This window comes from Monodon monoceros, unplaced genomic scaffold (genome assembly GCF_005190385.1).
Source record: "Monodon monoceros isolate NGI ecotype Baffin Bay Population unplaced genomic scaffold, NGI_Narwhal_1 Super_Scaffold_18, whole genome shotgun sequence".
Taxonomy (NCBI): domain Eukaryota; kingdom Metazoa; phylum Chordata; class Mammalia; order Artiodactyla; family Monodontidae; genus Monodon; species Monodon monoceros.
This window is the reverse complement of record NW_021703774.1, coordinates 114,314,248-114,329,292: the sequence shown is the minus strand read 5'-3', so window position 1 is coordinate 114,329,292 and position 15,045 is coordinate 114,314,248. Positions and strand designations below refer to the sequence as shown.

General features: G+C 40.9%; 1 protein-coding gene and 1 pseudogene across 1 annotated transcript in view; one reads left to right on the top strand and one right to left on the bottom strand.

The window, feature by feature from the left end:
• Positions 1-15,045, top strand: part of ST6GALNAC5 (ST6 N-acetylgalactosaminide alpha-2,6-sialyltransferase 5) — a 173,210-nt gene that overhangs the window by 75,381 nt on the left and 82,784 nt on the right. The window lies entirely within an intron of this gene.
• LOC114899770 lies at positions 7,349-8,063 on the bottom strand (annotated as a pseudogene).

The following is a 15,045-nucleotide window of genomic DNA, read 5'->3' as shown; positions in this document are numbered from 1 at the left end:
GTGGAGTTAGAATTATGCTAATCTACCTGTGCTCACAAGTGGGGTCTCCCTTGCAGCCTCTTACAAGATCACTGAGAGGGTTGATTATATGATGTATCCGGGAGAGTCGTTGAGAGTAAGGGATATGCGTTAGACATTCATTCATTCCACAAGTATTTACTGATCACCTGCCGTGTGGCAGACACTGGAGAGGCAGAGGCAAACAAGACAGACCTAGTTGCTACTTTCATGGAATTTATATTCCAGTAAATGTAAGTCTCCGGAATTTGAATCATGACTGCCACCTACTTGCTGAATGACTTTGCATAAGTTAATGAACCTCTACAGGCCTCAATTTCCTTATCTGAAAATGGGAGTAATCAGAGTACCTCCCTCATAGAGTCACTGTGATGATTATTTAGTTATGCACGTGCAAATGCGTGTGAAACTCAGGTATCATAAGACTGGCACCCATAGCCAGCTTCACTGAGTTGTGTAGCTTAGTTATGCACGTATAGTTTCACTAAAACTTGTATTTGAGGCATTTAACAGAGTTAACATTTTAATTATGAGTATTAAATTAAAATTGTTATTACGGGGCACAGCTCTAGTTTAAGGAGCAGTTGGAGACAAGATACAGAAGATGTGGCTGTGGTGACCAGATGTTAGAGAGGAAGGACTTCTGAGTTCAGGTAAAGCCAGACCCATTAGTATGCAACCTGGCATGAAATAAGTGTTCAATAAATACTAGTTGTTGTCAGTATTATTACGCTTATTAGGCCCTGAAGTCTTCATAAACAAATAAGACGGACATAATGGAGCACAAGTGTGGTACTTGTACATATCAAATAATAATAAATGTTAGCTCACACAGACATGTGTTAGTGTGCTTTTTTATGACAGGCTGTTTCAAACATGTATTAAATGGAAGGGACCTTAGAAATGATGTCATCTGGCTCCCTCAGGGTGAGGAAACCTGAGATCCTTAGAAGTAAAATAACTTGCCCAAGTCACATAGTGAGTGGTAAACTGGAAAGCCAAATCTGGTCTTTTGCCCCAGCTGGAAAAGTCTGCTGTACCTACACTGCCTCTCTTCGAAATACCTCACCTCACATTTGATGAAAATGATGATAAGTTAGGTCCACACCACATGGCAGCTGCAAACACCTTTCCCTTTCATGCCAAGCTTAGTTACAAGCTTTGGAGTGTACCTATTTTGTCTTCGCTGGCTCCTCACTTTTCTGCCACCTGCCTTTTTGGGTTCATAATAAAAATAAAATCCAAACACAAAAATCATAGGCCTGGGCTTCCCTGGTGGCGCAGTGGTTGAGAGTCCGCCTGCCGCTGCAGGGGACACGGGTTTGTGCCCCGGTCCGGGGAGATCCCACATCCCGCGGAGCGGCTGGGCCCGTGAGCCATGGCCGCTGAGCCTGTGCGTCCTGAGCCTGTGCTCCGCAACGGGAGAGGCCACAACGGTGAGAGGCCCGCGAACCGCAAAAAAAAAAAAAAAAATCGTAAGCCTGACAATCATAGCTGGTTTCACTGGATGGCTTAGTTAGGCTTGTAGAGATTCACTGAAAACTTTTATTTGGAGCCTCAAAAAATTAGCATTTTTATTGCGAGTATTAACTAAAAATTGTCATTACTGGGCACAGCTTTAGTTAAGTAGCAGTTGGAGGCAAGATACAGAAGCTGTGGCTATGGTGACCAAATGTCAGGATTGTCAACTCGGTAAGCTTGGGTGATGAGTCAGACATTGGGTAATTTCTGGTATCACACAGGTCTCTTAGGAAGTGCCTCTGTTCCTTCTTAAACATACGGTGTTGTGCTCAGTGGTTTGCACTGAACGTATAACAGGCAGCATTCAGAAAAGTTGGTTGGCAGCTCCTTCTAAAATAGACCTGAGTTTATCTTTGTGGCATATAAGTTCTCATGCTGAGGAGTTCACATTACCATCAACATAATGACAGGGCCTACAGCAGGCAGTCCTGAAGTACTTCTAAATCCAGGTGCCCCCAACACCACAGCTCTTTCTAGCAGGCTGGGGAGAAGGCTATCGAATTCCATCCATGAACAATCAGATACAAGTAACATGAGAGCTTAACCAGAAGCTTCCGCCCGCACCCCTCCCCCCCCCACCGATGTCTCAGTATGTAATTCATGCTTTTAATTCAGTATTGTGACAAGACAGTACATCTAGTTCACGGAGACCAGTTCTAAAATATGAAGACATGTTAGTGGCCAAGGTTCGGGTTGTACACATTTCAAATGGTATGGGATTTCTCTGGAGTACAACAATACATATTGTGTTCTTTAGCGAAAGTAGGGTGTGAGTTTGCACACGTAGGGTGCAGCAGGAAGGTTGTGGCTGCCCAGCAGATAATTTATTTAGTCGTCGTGTGCTGAGGAGTACAAGGGTTTGAGTGTAGACCCATCAAAAGAGAGGAGGCCTGCGTGTCCCCACTGCTGCTTCTCTTACCCTAAGGCTGCCCAAGGTGATAGCTTTCATCCTGGTAGGATGCAGAAGTGCTTCCCCTGATATACGGTGCCAGAAATCTAGTAGTAGACGTGTCCTGGTTCTGTCTGAGAATGCTGGCAACAATTCCTGTGGAATTGCTTTCACTTTTTAAAAGAGAGGAATAGATGGCTATTGGGTCACTTCCACAGCTAACAGTTTATAGGTCAAGATGATCCGGAGCTAAGAAATGTGATAGTTATTATGAAAAAGGGAAAGCTTTGTTTAGCAAAGAATTTTTGTTTAATCATAGGCCCAAGGAGGCTGAGTATGAAAAGTATTTAAGGTACCAAGAATAAGTTAGATTGCCCCCTCTCTATCTTCCTTTCTTATCCACCTAATTATTTATTCTGCACCCCCTACCCACCCCTGAGAATGTGAGCCACATGGAGGTAGGGATGCTTGTCCATTTGCTCACTGTGTATCCTCAGGGCTTTACACAGAGTCTGGCATATGCAGTTATTGAGTATATACTCACTGGCAAGCAAATGAATGAATGAGTCAATTATAATCTGAAAAACTATCCTTCCAAATGAATTCATTTGTGGAAATAAGCTAGCACATTGCCTGTAAAGCAGCTTCCTTGAATAAGGACAAGCTTTAAGGTTCACAGGAGATTTTAGCATCAGCCTAATGACACCGATTTCCCCTGGAAACCGCTCTCTGCTTCTCTCTCCCAGTTTGTCTCCCCCAGCATTTTTTTTGGATCTGTAGTTATAGCTTTTTCTCCCCAGAATTCACCTGAGGAGAAATTGTCTTTTCCTTACATTTGGATCTTAGCAAATTGAGGAAAACCAACTTAGGCGAACATCTGACCATCTCTGGTAAAAAAAAAAGAGGCCAGGAAGCTCACGACAGACCGTGGCACTGCTGCCTTAGGGGTTGCTGGGCAGCTTGGGCCCGTCTCAAGAGTGGTTCTCCTGGGAAACTGGGATTGACTCAGTAGAAGTGCCAGTGCCACGCCAGTCACAGGGTGAAGCAGCTGTGGCGTGGGCCCTACACGGCGAGGGTCTGTAAAACCCTCCTTACTGTCCCGAGCCCCGTCGGGAGTTCTAAGATTCCAGGACTCACCTAAACCTGATAAAGGGTGTCCAGAGGGCCCGGGGTTAACGCTGAGTTGTTAAGTACAAGATTGCGGTTTCCAATAAAATGGGTTTGTGATGCCTGAGGTGATTTTGCGGGAGAAAAAAAGGAAGATTAAAAAGGCTGTGTCAAAATAGTGTTTTGATAAGACCAGAAGCATAATTTTAGAAAATGGAAAGTAGTAGGCATGCAGTAGAAAATGTGCTTGGCCCTGCCCTCCCGGGAGGAACAGGGGTAATAAATCATCCCTCGCTATTTCCAATTTTTCAGGTGTCAAATAGTTCTACATTTTGTAGACTTAAATTTTCTACATTGTGAAAAAAGAATGAATGTACAACCCCATATATTTAAGCTTCTATTATTGCATTTGCCATCTTATTTTAATTTTTGGAAAATATTTCGTTTACCCTTTTCAGGAATATATATGATCCTGTGCTTTACTTTCTCGTGAAGGAGGGAGAGTTAAACAATAAGCTTCTTGGTTTAGGAAGAACTAATTAGTAAATTTTCCTCCTGTTCTCCAGGCCTGTGGCAACTATTTCTTTCCTGACAACTGAACTTTGCATCCCAACCTCCATTACTCTTAATAGAAGCCAAGTATTCTCTCCCCCTCGCTGTGCTATGAGAATCATTTTTCCTCTGAGTGGAGTAATGGCTGTGAAGTCATTTAGGTATTCACAGAAAAAATAGCCTTTTACTGTTGTTTTTTATTCATTCCCGGAATGAGGCTAAGAGAAACCCTGTTCCATTTTACTGTAAATACTATTAATCCAGAGATGACTTCTTAGTATACAGACATGACTGGTTTGAATTTAAATGAGTTGATATTCAGAGTTTTCATCTAGACTCAGATAAAACAAAAACTTATCCAGTGACTGTGGTTGAATTTAGAGTTGCTATTTAGATTGCCTAAACAATCTTGTATTATATTTTCAGCACACCAGGTATGAAAAAAAGAGAGTAAGAGCTACATTTCACAATTCTGAGGTATATTAGATCCTGAAAGTATCTACTTCACCTCCCTTATTGCTGACTTATTCTTTCCTGACCTCATTCCCAAAGAAACTCACCCATTTCCTCCACCAGGTCCAGGACCAATATCTTATTTTAAGTAAGAAGTTTTCACTCAAAAATAGGTAGACTTTTGAATTTGACAAAGTAGAGATTAGAGTTATGGTGCTGTTTTAAGAGAAGAATTGGGAGGTCTGATTCCCAATCTACATAATAATTCAACAGAATTTAAGGCTGTCTTCAGCACTTTGCATTAGCAGCAAGTAATTACCTCCAACTAGAATGAAATGAGGGTCAAAAATGGTCTCAAGCAATCAAGTGGAAGTGTTACTTGCTTTACTGAGCATGCTAATACAAAGCTGCATTTGGAAGAGTTAAAGAAGAAAAATGCCTCCAACCCAAATTGCCTTGTGAGCTTTTTTTGCAAGAGTGGGCCATAATGGTTTGTGGATGATAAAAAAGTTTAAATTGTTTAGTTTTAATACTTTAGATGACTTTACCTAGGAATTTAAGTGATTTGGGATTCATGTTTTTCCGTCTAAATTTAATGATGCATTCTATGTACATAAGGATAAGCAGACATACATTTTTTTGTACATGTAACTTAACTATTTTCAAATAGATGTGCCTATCCCTGAATGGATAGGTTGGCATCCTACCAAATTACAAAATTAAGTAGATATGAATTAGTATATGGAAGTGTTACTGAACCAAACTTGGGTTCGCCCACCCACCGCCCAGCAAAGCCAATCAACTGACACAAAACTTCTGTGAAGGAAAGTACAGTGTCTATTTGCAGGGTGCAAAGCAAGGATAATGGGCAGCTCATGCTCAAAAGACCCAAATTCCTCTATGCTTTTCAGGGAAGGTTTTTAAAGGCAACATTGGGGTGAGGGTTGCAGGGTGCATGACTTTCTTTTGATTAGGGTGGTGGTTAGGTGACAAGGTGGAATTTCAGGAATCTCAATCAACTTTCTGGTTCCAACCAGACTGGGGTCAGCACGTTGTCACCATCCTCCACCTGGTCAGGGGTCTTAATTTCTGCATAACAACTCAAAGATATGCATCAGATTGTTATGTATATTCCTTCAGGAGGATTCTGTCTTATCACTAAACTGTGGTTCAAGCTATCTTGTTTAATTGCTTTTCCTTTGTTTCTGCATTCCATCACTTCTCTAATTAGTAACCGTTTGAGTCTTCTCTTTGGAGCTCAGGGAAGGCATAGGAGACTAAAATCTTTCCTACAGACAAGAAAGGGTGAGGAACACAGACACTTTTGTACATGGGAGGGCCTCACAGGGTCCTGCTCAATTTCAATCCCCCCCTTTTCTTTAATACTTCTTACTCCTGAGGGGAACAGGGGTGGGACAAGAAAGGGAATTAAGTTTTAGATAGAGAGGTTAATCATACTTGTCAGGGGAACTCGGTTTTAGCAGGGGCCCTGGTTTCAGAAGTACTAGCTGAGTTCAGTTCCTCTTGTGAAATTCTAGGCTCATAAAACGTACTGATCCAAACTCAAACACATTTTTATTTACTCAGTTATCCATGATTCCAGTCTGCATGGGCAACAATTCAAATTCATAACAATAATTTATTTATTAGCAACAGACTAACTTTGAGAATAAAAATGCAACCAGGTCGAGAATTCCTGAATTTCCTTTTTTTTTTTATTAGACATTAACTGAAGTTTAGGATGAATAATATTTTATACATCCAGGTGGATGATAATATAAATAATCCTGGTCTAAAAGCTGTATCCTGTAGCTTTAAAAACATTTTTTCTGGGAGCTTCCCTGATGGCACAGTGGTTAAGAATCCACCTGCCAGTGCAGGGGACATGGGTTCGAGCCCTGGTCCTGGAAGATCCCACATGCCACGGAGCAGCTAAGCCCGTGGGCCACAACTGCTGAGCCTGCACTCTAGAGCCCACAAACCACAACTACTGAAGCCCATGCACCTAGAGCCCATGCTCTGCAACAAAAGAATCCATCGCAATGAGAAACCCATGCATCACAATGAAGAGTAACCCCCACTTGTCACAACTAGAGAAAGCCTGCGCACAGCAGCCAAAAATAAATAAATAAAACAAATAAATGTATTAAAAAAAAGAAATTTCTTCTCTATCATGTAACAGGAAATAAGTAGAGATTAAGCTCTCTTAAAATAATTAAAGAAGACAATTTAGATGATACAAACTTTATTTAACACTTCATGAAGCAAGCAGTCTCCATTCCCAAGGGTCCAGAGAACTTCAAAATGGACTGGAAGGCAGGAAGCTTTTATAGGATAAAGAATGAGGAATAGAGAAGGGAAATTTTAAATGAATAAGGAAAAGGGAATATGTATAGAGCCCCGAGTTGGCTTGGCATGTGGGGATTGGTTGACTGTATATACTGCATTTCTGGTCAAGTGGAACATTTATAGGGACTTGAAAGTTACATGTTTCAGTTTGCTGACATGGCACCCCAGGCAGAAGCAGCTCCATCTTGGACCTAGACATTTATTTCAACAACTCTTTAAACTAAATTAGTAACTTTATTTATTTTTTTTTCAAGAGGAAAATTAGTTTTTATTTCAGATGTTGTAGTAAGAAACTCAATTGGTATCTTCTTTTTTTTTTAATTGAAAATTATGATAACCATATTTACTCATTAAATACTGTTTTTCTAAAACACAGCCTGGAAACAGCCAGCATGCATGTTTAACCTCAGTACAATGGATTTAAAACCAAGTATGCATGTTACATGCATCAAGGCTAGATTACAAATTATCATGGTCATCATCATCTTCACATTTTATTTTCAATGCATTTGATGATTCACTGGCAGTATTTTGTGATGACACCATGTTAGTGGTAATAAGAATGTCTTTGGACCTAATTAATGATGGATTAATTAGAACATTCTGAACTGCTGATGTTGCAGGAATTGATGCTTTCACAGCTGGGGATTGTGAGTGGGCATCTGTACTGTGAACCTTTGCCCTCTGAGGGACACTGGAGTCCCTACTTTAGTTGACACAGACATGGTGTGTGGGGTTGGTGTGTCAAGTGTGGGAGTACTTGGTCTGCTAATAACTGAACCAACACTTTATCGCAGAACTGTTCTCCTTCCCACAGAAGTAGATCCCTGTTTTGTAAGGACTTAAATCTATAATTTGGAGCAGTCAAGGAGTATCTACCAGTTGGCAATCTAGAGCCTGAACATGGCTTGATCAATGGCACAGGGGTTTGATTTCTTTGCTTTGTGATATCTAATAAAAAATGTCTTGGGGGAGGAGAGGTAAATGACTCAGAATCTTCTCTTCCTTCATTACCTTCATTTCTGTCAGCTGCGGACAGGACATGAAGACCCAGAATTAATCTGCACATTGAAATGATTAACCATAAGGCTATGTAATTCAGAAGGAAGGAGTGGGGCTGAAAGGCTGAGAAGGAAAAAGAAATGAGACAGGAGATAGGATTGTTTTCTTTGCTGTGCAGAAGCTTTTTAGTTTGAGGTAAGCCCACTTGTCTATTTTTGCTTTTGTTGCCAATGCTTTTGATGTCAGGTCCATGAAATCACTGCCAAGACCAATGTCATGAAGCTTATCCCCTGTTTTCTTAAGGAAAATTAGTAACTTTAAATGAGGGATTGTTAAAGTTAAAAGATCATGATTATTAAAAAGTTACAAAATTATTGAAAGTTTACCAAAGTATTTTATTCACCTTCAAAGTTTATCTTTTATCTTATAAGGGTGTTTTTTTTTTAGTACATATTAAAACAAGAAAGGAACACTTGGGGAAACTAGGGCCAGAAGAGAAAATTTGGGCATGTGTATAAATTCCCCTCAAATCCCTGTATCCTGCGCTGACACATTCATGTTTCTAAGCAGGATAACAGGAGAGGATCTCTAAAAAAGAAATGCAAAACGTTGAATCCTGAAGAAGTCTCCTGTCCTGCATTCTGCCCCACCTTGTCATCCTCAGATGCAATGGGCTTGATAAGTTAGAAGAAAGGTCAGGATAAGGTAGACTATGCTTCAGTAATAAATAAACCTCAATGAGTAAATTGTTTAAGACACTGAGGATTTTATTCTGCACTCAAAGTCCAGAGTGAATCAGGTGACCCTCTCCTATCCTGTGGCCTGCAAGGTTGCTGTGTCAAGAAAAAAGGAAGCCAAAAGTTTCCCCACATGTCTGTAGGGGCCGGGAAGTGCCCTCGTGACACTTCTTCCACATTTCATTGATTGTAACTCAGCCACATTATCCCAACCTAAGGGATTTTGGGCCAGCAAGGGGACATGAAGTGGGACATAGACGTCTCTGCCTCGGAAGACTTTCTGACTCCTGTAAGCTCCTCCCACCTAAGTGATCAGCTCCCTGATTTCTCTCCTCAGAACCAACATCCCCTCAAAGAAAGAGAACTGGCCAGTGAGAACGAGAGAGAGAGAGAGAGTAAATGGGAACACTACATCTCCTACCAAGCCCCAGAGCACAGATTTCCAGAATAGCACCATATTCCAATGTTAGAGACTCCAGGTCATCCCACACGTCATTTGATTAATGAGTGAAAAAAGAGAGAAAGAAAACTATTGAAATAAGCCTATAAACAAGAATATACTTCTCACTCTACTTCCCTTCCTCCCGTGTGACTACTCCCACTATAGTGAATCTGATAAAATGTATGTCTGGTTTTCTTACTCCAAAACATATCAAGAACCATAAGCTTCCTTAAGCTCAAATGACTCGTTTTCAACCTCATCTTCACTTGTTAAAGGGCAGCTATTATTATATGAAAAGAGCCTTTTCATATTCTACATATTCTGTGACATTGGGGTCACCAGCATGAGTGACACTTTCTGGACTCATCCAACCAACATTTTGAATGTCTTCCAGGTGCTGGCTCTTGTGCCAGGTTGATGCTTGAGCTGTACTCTTCTCTAGGAGCTCACGGTCAGCAGCTGCCATCTGAGTCTGGGCAGATACGTTACAGAAAACATAACTACTGTTTCTTGTAAGCCACGCCCTGAGGTGCGTTGCTGGGTCTGTGCTCAGCCAGAAAAGGAAAAGGGCCCCTGAGGCACCAGTTGCTCACTGCTCCTGAATAATCACATCCAGGATGGGGTGGCATATGCATTAAAGACAACAATTTTCACTGTTCTCATGGGAGTTAAAAATTGGAATTAGTTTTTCCCAAAGCCAACTTCAACTCTCTCCAACAGTCAGATTTTATTTGAGACCTGGGGGGCAGGGGAGAAGACAATGTTCATTGGTGCCTGTTTGGAACTCACTTTTGCCATCAGAGAGGCTCCTGGCCGGCCGTGATGCTGGCCCACAGCAGGTGGGACTGAAGTGGGAGCAGAAGCTGTGAGCCGGGACTCCAGGAGGTGCACTTCCTAGACCCAGCTCTTCCATTAACTAGCTCTGTGACCTTGAAGGAGTCCTTTGGCCCCTCTGACCTTCAGTTTCCTCATGTGTAAAATCGAATGCTTAGACTAGACAGGCCTCTCCCAGCTGAGACACCCGGTTATTCTGGACTTCTGTGTTCCTGCCTCTGCAATTGAGGTACCCAGCCCTGTGTCACATGGGGTCTGCAGGGAGGATGCACTGGTGCACTGTCATCAGAGTGATCAACTTGAGAGGCATCCCCCCCGCAATGACTTGCCAAGAGAAAAAGTATTAGATACGTCACCTCCAGAACTCTCTGGCATTGATTTTTTCCTCTACAACTTCCAAATGTTCACTGTAGTCACAGAATGAAGAAGGAAATAATCCTTCTCCAGCCAGTAAAGTCAACAAGTGGAATGGCTGGGGATCTCTGCACCCATGCGTACATCAGCGAGACAGCCTTGCCAGAGGGTACTTAGCCCGTTGCTGAGGGTTTAGAGAGAGGCAGTTATTGAAGGCAGTGTGCTGCCTGTCACTGGGAGCCCAGTTCAACCAAGGGGACTTGCCAGTGGTATTGTGGAGGGACAGACCTTCAAAGAGGCTCAGCCTTCTCCTTGCATTCACACACATATTTTGCAGATAAGGGAACTGAAGCCCAGGGAGGTTGACTAGCCCAAGATCATGAACATTGGGCAGAACTGAGATGAAAACTTGCGTCTTCTGTCTGACTCCTGACTTACAGGCCTAAGCTCTTACACCACGCTGTGCTAGAGAATTCATAGACACACTCACTGAAACTTGAACCTGGTATCAATAATAGTCATATGGTAATGATAGTGCCAGCAATGGTAATTATATATACCACATATTTATGTTATATGTGTATCCTATGTATTACATGCACGCACACACACACACACACCATTTATTGAGCAGCCACCATTAACCAGGCACTGTGCTAGTCATTTTATATATCTTATCTCTGTTTTGTTTTTTTTTTTCTTATCTCTGTTTTTTACAATAACTATAAGATATAATCTCTTGATTATCATTCCTAACTTACAGGTAAGAAAACTGAGGCTTAAGGAGATGAACTCACTTGTTCATTTAGTGACATATAGCCCACTCATTCCGCTGAACCAATTTTTCAAAAGTCTTAACTATGTACGGGCATTAAACTAGTCACCATGGTGGGATTTAGAAATAAATTAGGGAAGAGCTCTTCCTCAAGGAGATAATAGAAACCTCTGACATAAGCCACAGATATATGTGACAGCAGTATAAGGGAGAAGATGTCAGAAGAAAGATTTGGCTATATTGAGGAATTCAGAGAAAAGGATGATTTTTTTCCATACTGAATGGATTAGGAAAGGAAAGGCAAGGTAGCTGAACTGAACCTCGATAGAAGGGTAGGTGCTGGGCACTGGAATCGGGGTGAAAGGCCTTCCAGAATAAACAGAAGCACAGAGCCCGAAAGTAGCTACACATGGAACCAACAGCAAATTGGTTGGGAAGTTTGATCTCTGACCAGTATATGCCACAGCAAAGGGACACTGAGTGTAAAATATTTAGTAGGTAAAGGCCCAAGGTGACTAATCCCATGAACCACCAGTTGTAAAGAAATCTTGCTTTCAGATATTGTTATACCAAAAGAAATGGAAAAACCACTAGAAAACTTGGAAATTTGGCATCTAACCTAAAAGCAAAGTGGAACTGACCCAGCCCACAGCGAGAGACTCTTCATGGGAGAAACTAGAGCATCTTCCTGTAAAGTCAAAAGGGTTTACAGTTGTAGGAGGTCGTTGATTCTGAACATACATATCTGAACATACAGGGAGTCAAATCAGTCTCCCAGAAACAGAACATCTGCAAATGGTAAAATCCTGATGTGGCACAGGTAACCTACATCACCACTTTAAAGGGGAGTGGTGATTTGTCTCCACTGAAGTAAGAGAGAGGATTGGACTTAAACTAGCATTGTGCCAGTAAATGTTTACATACTAGCGCTCTTTTAAAATGTGCATATGTCCATGCTTCAGTTTATTATGAATTTTATTGCTATAAAGGCAGTACACACTTTAGAAATAATAATAAAATACTAATACTACTACTAATAAGATACTAATATACAATACGCTTTGTTGTAAATTCCATATAGCCAACTGATCCTCACAGAATGCTTTCATTGATTTTTTCAAAATTCTTGTGTCTGTAGACAATCTGTGGTTGCAATTAATGAATGAGTATAGTCCCAACATGAATGTGGTTGATATTTTTGGTTACCTAATTAGAAGAAAGAGAAACAAAAAAGACCAATGTTGGAACTTTTCTCACTCAGGACAAACCTGAATCAAAACGTAACTTCTTTGCAGAATCAAACAATAGTTTTCAAATAATAGAAGACTTTTTTCAATTTGATGCTATTCATGATGTAATGGTTACAGACATAGCACACTTTAAAGCTTAATTTACAATATTAACATTTTCTCCATTACTTTTTTTGCAATCAGCTGTACAATAAACCAAGTTCTGATTTGTAGTGCGTACTTATTTCTGTGATATAAACACTCTCATATGGCTGGTTTCCAGCTACCAATGAGATATCATTGAATGCAGAGTAGGGAAGAGAGGCATAGTAGCAGAACTTGTATGATATTTCCACTGTTATGGACTGAATGTTTGTATCCCCCTAAAATTTGTATGTTGAAGCCCTAACTCCTAGTGTGATTGTAGTTGAAGGTGGGGCCATTGGGAGGTAATTAAATTAAGATGAGGTCATGAGGGTAGGGCTCCCATGATAGGATTAGTGTCCCTATTAGAAGTGGAAAAAACACCACAGCTTGCTTGCTCTCTGCCATGTAAGGACACAGCCGCAGCTAGAAGACTGTCATCTACAAGCCAGGAAAAGAGCTCTTACCAGCAACCAGATCTGCCCAGCACCTTGATCGTGAACTCCCCAGCCTCCTGGACTGTGAGAAATGTCTGTTGTTTAAGCCACTCAGTCTCTGGTGTTGTGTTATGGTAGCCTGAGCTGACTGATATAACCAGCATAGAGTGGATGTGAATAAGTTCAAGGCATAGTTAATACTAAAATGTTGTAAAGCAATTAGAAAGTGATGTCTTAGTATTTATTTCTTCTGCATTTGTTTCATTTACTTTTTATTTTGAAGTAATTATAGACACACGGGAATTTGCAAAAATAGTACAAGGTCCCACATACCCCTTACCCAGCTTCCCCCAGTGTTGACATCTTATATGACCGTAATACAATACCATAAACAGGAAATTGAGACTCATACAATACTACTAAAGACATTAATCAGCTATCACCATTTTAATATGGATTCGTTTGTTGGGTGTGTGTGTTTGTGTACATGTGTGGTATGTGTGCAGTTTTATCCCATGTATAGATTTGTATAACCACCAGGACATTCAGGATACATAAATGTCCCATCATCACAAAGGAATTCCCTTGCGTTTTCTCTTTAGACTGTCACCACTCCATCCTCGTCTCTCATAACCCTTAATCTGTTCTCCATGTCTATTGTGAATATAACAATAAATATCCAGAATGTTTTAAATATAGAACCATACATTACATAAACTTTTTTTTGTTTTTTTGCGGTACGCGGGCCTCTCACTGTTGTGGCCTCTCCCGTTGCGGAGCACAGGCTCCGGACGCGCAGGCTCAGCGACCACGGCTCATGGGCCCAGCCGCTCTGTGGCACGTAGGGATCTTCCCAGACCAGGGCACGAACCCGGGTCCCCTGCATCGGCAGGCGGACTCTCAACCACTGCGCCACCAGGGAAGCCCCCAAAAATCTTAAATTTTGATGAAGGTAAATTTATCAATTCTTTCTTTTATGGATCATGCCTTTAATGTAATGTCTCAGGACTCCTCGTGTAGGTTTAGATCCTAAAGATTTTCTCCTATGTTTTCTTATAAAAGTTTTAAAATTTTGCATTTTAAATTTAAATCCACAATCCATTTTGAGTTAATATTTTTGTATGGTATGAGGTTTTAAGTCAAAGTTATTTTTTTGCCCGTGGATGTCCAATTGTTCTAGCACCATTTATTTAAAAGCTTATTTTTCTCCACTGAAATTTCATTTGTTTTTCATATAATTTATTTTTTGTAGATTTAATTTTTAATAATGGCTGTGGCTTGACATCCAGCTCACAAACTCCCTGAAAATTTAACCATGGGTTCTGGGAGCCAGTACAAGCTGACTGCAGCACACCATTGATTTAAACTGTGTTGTAAGGTTCTGATTAGAGGAAAAAAGACAGCCATAGAGATGATTAGGGATGGTGAGCATGTGTAAACATTGAAATATATAACGTAAAGCATTAGAAAAGCACCGAGGCCCAGAGGTGGCATTAGTACCATCTTGTAGAAAATTAAAACTCAGATTTGAAATTCACATTTTATTAGCTTTGGAGAGAGGGAGCAGGAATTGAATGTAAATTCATGCTATTAATTTGAAATTGCTTAATTCATAGGTTCCCTTTAAACTAATTGGGTGGCCCAGAAGCTTGCTAGGACAGGCATGGCCTCTGTGGTCAAATGAAGCTGGGTCTGATTCTTGACACTGACATTTATCAGCTTTGAGGAACACCTCAATGACCTTTAGTTTCCAGTAGTGTTAAAATTGGGAGAAGAATCCAAAGCCGTGTTCATTAATTTAACAAATACTTGATGAGTTCCAGGCTATGTAGAAGGGATTAGGGATACAGCAGCAAGCAAAGTCATCACAATTTTTGCCCTCAAAGATTTACGGTCCAGTGGAAAGCTAGACAATGAACAAAAATCACACTAGTGAAAAATGGTGTCACAATTGTGATAAGTGGCATAAAGGAAAAAAAAAAGCAGGTGCTATGATTCAATTTATTACAGCTTTGGGTAATACGAGGGTGGTTCAGACAGAGTTCTGAAGACCTCATCTAAGGGCCTGACTACTCATCACTTACATTGCGTTATAATGCCTGCTTTGCATAGAGAGCTGGATTGGATATACTTTAAGGGCCCTCTTAAGATTCTTAAGTGTCTAAGAATCTGTGACCATCATGTGTGTCAAGAAGGGATTTT